At 31.6% G+C, this 4,911-nt stretch overlaps 1 long non-coding RNA gene across 1 annotated transcript; it reads left to right on the plus strand.

The window, feature by feature from the left end:
• Positions 1–334: 334 nt before the first annotated feature.
• On the plus strand, positions 335–3,642 carry LOC145822496 (uncharacterized). The gene is made up of 2 exons (XR_014363821.1): positions 335–420; positions 3,014–3,642. It is a non-coding gene; the product is annotated as an uncharacterized LOC145822496 (long non-coding RNA).
• The last annotated feature ends 1,269 nt before the right edge of the window (positions 3,643–4,911 follow it).

The raw sequence follows: 4,911 nt of genomic DNA on the forward strand, positions 1-4,911 counted from the left end.
AGTGTAATTTATCCTTTTTTTAATCATCGAGTAATTATAAATATGAGAAATATTACATCAAATAGAACACTATTAATAGTTAGGAAGTCAACAATCACCAAATCTAACAACTAATCACCAAGCTCAAACCCAACAACCATTGAAAAATGAACACCACCACAAGAAAGGAATTGAACCCGAAAGCTCCTAGTACAAAGTGGTGCTATACAATAATTAGACCAAAGGTCTTGTTGTAATGGTTTAGGTTTTGTATGATTCATAAAGCTTGAAAGCCAACAGTGATTTGTTTATTGCAGTTACTCCCATTTGAGTATGAATTTTGGCTATTGTATAGGATGCTTGGCGATCTGGTTTGTTGTGACATTTTATTGGGATTGAATCATCGACTGTATGCGACTTAATTTGCATTCAAAAGTGAAGGTAAGTGGCAGTAGAAAGATTTTGAATTAAAGGAAAACCACTTTCCACGTTGTTGATTGAAGTTGGAATTGAATGCGGGGATTTGTCTTGTAAGATAAACACAGAACATGTGCTCTAGACAATCAATGTTCGAGAGTAAAGTATCTCTAGAATTTTGGGAAAGAGTTAGGCCAAAAGCATGATTTCTGACATAGGTACATGGCTATTTCAATTTTGTTGTTTTTCGAAGTGTCATTTTGGGAACAAAGTAAAAAGTCACGTTTTTGGACAAAATGTCTGAAAACGTAGCTGTCAAAAACGCAACAAAATCCCTTTGGGAGGTGCCAAAAATGCAGTCTTAAAATTACAAATTAGGGCCTATGAAAAAAAAATAAAAAAATAAATCTCTTATGTTTGGTAAGGGTATTTTGGTCATTTTAATTTGATTTGACACCATAAATAAATATTAAACTAAAAAGCAAAAAGTTAGCTTTTTACCAGCTTCTCAAATCACTTATAAAAAAGTCAAAAAACTTGGTAAAAAGCCAAAAACTAACTTTTTACTAACTTTCCAAAACAACCCTAAGTAAGGCCTAGTTTGGCATAATACAAAAAAATCAAAAAGTAACTATCCTATTTAAGTCACATCATCTTATTTAAATCACATCATCTCTCTATCACATCACTTCAAACCTGATCCATATTTTACGTTTTTTCGTAAAAAGTTAAAAAATGCATTTATTTAGATCATCCCAAGCTATCTCTAAATAAGGATAGTATTAGGGGCAATTTGGGAAGATAGGTTTTTTAGCTTCTTTTTTTTTATTTAAACATTTTGATTTTTTTTTGTCACATCAACTTTTTACTTTTTTATATAAAAAAATTAAAAAATTAACTTTTTACTATCTTTTCAAAACACTACTTAATAAGGGGCAACCGACACATAACAAATCTCTTGAGCGTGATCATAAGAGTCCGTACCCGTTGAGAAAATGGGCAATACGGACTTAGACAGGCCATCATATATATGGGTTTGTAGGGGATCTGTAAATACTAATTTAAGACAAGATTGAGTTATAGCCTGAGTTAGTCCCATCTAGGATATAGCGTAAGGAGTGTCAGTGGCCTCAATGGACACAAGTCTTGCACCCCAAAGATCACTAGTAGGATTTGAACCCAAGTCTTGCACCTCAAACATCACTAGTAAGACTTGAATCTATTGATTTAATGTTCACCAAACCGCTGCGCAGGAAGCCCTGACAATCATGCCACCATCCTCAGGTGTATATGGTAATTTAAATTAGAATCCAAAGAAAGTCTCAAATAAATGAGAGAGAGAGAGAGTTAAGTTGAATTTGAATGGGGGAGTTTTGATTGAAGTTGACATTGAACTAGAGGGGGGTATGAGTGATGGTAGATATAGTCAAAGAAAAACAGAAAAGGATGATATGAGTGGGGTGGGGAGGTGGGGGGGCTTGGGCATGAGATGAGAGGTGTGCTTGAAAATGACTAGGCATTTTCATTTCATTAAAGACTATGTGGTATAGTAGGAGGGCACCTCTAGATTGATAGATTGGGCTGCTTTTTTGGGTTAGTAGAGGTCTCTTCATGCTGCTTAGTCTCACTTTTTAGAGTGAAGCCAGCTTGTCACTTATGTTGTGTGCATGGCTTTGGCTTTATCACAATAATAATAATCAAATTATTCTTGACATGTTCCTATCAGTTTCTTCATTTTTCGATAATTTCTTTTGTTTGCCCCTATGGTTAAAGTAGTGTATGGATCATGAATATGTTGAAAGAAAAAATAAAAATTAATGAAATTATTTATACATATTCATTTTTATCCTTACTTATTTTACCTTCAAGTGTAATTTATCCTATTCACTTTTACATATTTGTTATGATGGACAAACGAAAACGAGAAAGTAAAGCAAAGTAATGAATATGAAAATATACGTGGTTCAACTATAAGACTATGTTTATTGGCGAAGAACGACAGAGGGTTTCATTATCAATGAAAGAGGTACAATAAGTAGTTGCCTCTCTCAAAACCGTTTGTAATAAGAGTTTACTCTTAATCTCATAACTCTAATTCTCGAAATAATATATGCTAAGATTTGAATACAAAAAGAATCAGGTTAAACCTAGTTGGGAGCATGTTGGTTGCTAGCAAGTTATAAGAACAAATTGGGTAGGATACGAGACACTCACAACAATATTTCTTTTTCTTATATAAATAACTCTATATAAAAAAAAAGGACGATTTTTTTGACATTCATTCATTTTAATCTCATTTTCCCCTAACCTTACCCAAAAATGATTTTTTTTTTTTTTTTTAAATTCTTTCAATTTAGTTTCTTTTTCTTTATTTTCTCTCTACAAATTCACGATTCAAAAGTTTATAAACTGCGCAATTTTATTTTGTCAAACGCATTTTGAAATCTTCGATGCCAAATCACTTGTACAATGCCACATGATCCCTAGTCACAAGCCTTCAAGATTCATATTGTGTTTTCAATTCAATAGTTTGTAGAGTCATAAAGCAATTGATCATAATAATCTTTTTCAACCCTTTGATTTTTCTCATAATTTACTAGTCTTTCTTTCTTTTCAGATGCAAGAGAAGGTGAGCTTGAGATGACCCAACAAAGTCCAAAAGGCAAAAACACTTATGACAGGGAAAACAAAAGTGGGATAGGAAGAAATATTTCACATGGTCTCTCTCTCTCTCTCTATGTGGTGCTCTCTAACTCTTAAGGCAATTGTTCTTAGCATTTGCAAGCACATTGTACAGAGGAAATCAAGTCCCTTCAAATGTCAATAATTTAAAGCTAACGCCAATGATCACATTATATGTATATGTACATTTGAGGACCTCCCCACTTGCACAACCACTACACTCTCAACTCCATTCCTCTAGGGGAGGTCAACGGGGTATTTTTGTGAGCCCTCACATGACATTATTAAATTTGGCAAGAAGCTGAATTCTCTGTTAAGAATATTAAATATCTATTTGTTTTACGATACCTTCTAATCACACGATGAATTTCTCTATTTAATTGTGTGTAGTAGTGGTGAGGAGCATTAAAATAGGAGGATAAGCAAGATCTAGACATAAAATTCCCCTTTTGTATTGAATCCACCTCGGGATATCTTTATATTACATAATGAATATCTTTGATTTGATTGTATCGTTGAGAGGAGCAACAGAATTGGAAAATAAAGAAAGACTTTAACAGAGAATTCTATATCGTATTGAGATTGGACCATTTGTTTAGAATTTTTCACATACTTCCGTTAATGTGGCATGTTTTTACTTAGTGATGAGTCTATTTGTGCAAGTGATGAGTCTATTTGTGTAATGAAAAGAAAACCTTTAGATAGGAGACATGAGAGATCTAAATAGAGAATCTTTCCTTGTCTACCATTAAGGTAGCTTTGAGTTGAGGCACACATTGAACCAATGGTTGAGACAGAAAGGGCCCAAACTTCCTGAAAATTTCTCTTAAATTTCATAGATTATTTTTTTTTTTTTTTTTTTTTTTTTGGGGGGGGGGGGGGACACAAAATATTATTTTGGCTCTCTAAAGTCTAAGAAAGTTTACGTGGCCCTTTCAATTTTTTAAGAATTTTACTTAGGTCTGATGGTCTTTTTTTTTTTTTTTGAAGCTACTCTAACCTACATTTATGGAGAAAGAAAATGAAAATCATCCCTCAACGCTCGACATAAGACTTAAATTCACAACCTAAGTATGAAGGTTGGAGAACATATACTGTTGTGACCCAAAGTCATGGAAATTTTAAAATTTCACTTAGCCCTATAATTTTCATTTTCAGACCACTAAATTTTTGAAAATTTCACTTAGCCCTATATTTTTTTTCAAGTACATATCATATATATTATACAAAATAATATTTTGATCTCAAGGTTAAAGAAATTTTAAGCTATCTCCTAAACACAATCTCTAAGTATGCCACCAGTGAAATTTAATTATTTAACCAACCTATATTCTTTTGTTTGATAGTGTTTGAGCTCATGATAACATGAGAATTATTGTGAAGCATATGTCATGTCAGTGTTCAAATTTCATTGACACTAAGATTCAAATGAACAACCAAAGGGTTGTTTATGAGATGATCCACAAGCATTATGTGAATTTTATTTTATCGTAAATTTTTTCTATCAATATTTCAGTTAGAAAGTTTGTGAAATCAAAAAATTCTTAATAAATTTATCATAAATTGTTATTACAAGACCACTTCTTAAATTAATCTTAACCTTAAATTTGAAATTTTGAATAATTTTTTAAATTTTTTCTCTCAATTTATTACATTATTGTATTTCAATCTCTTTCTTTATATTTTCAAAAATAAGTTAAAAGTTAATTTTTAAATTTTTTAATTTTTTAAAAAAAATACAAAAATAATAAAAAAAATCATGTAACATAAAAATATTAAAAAATTAACTTTTTAACCAGTTAAAAAAACCCTTATATGCGCACACACCTCTCT

This window comes from Camellia sinensis, chromosome 3, assembly GCF_055761805.1.
Source record: "Camellia sinensis isolate YWXY chromosome 3, ASM5576180v1, whole genome shotgun sequence".
Classification (NCBI taxonomy): domain Eukaryota; kingdom Viridiplantae; phylum Streptophyta; class Magnoliopsida; order Ericales; family Theaceae; genus Camellia; species Camellia sinensis.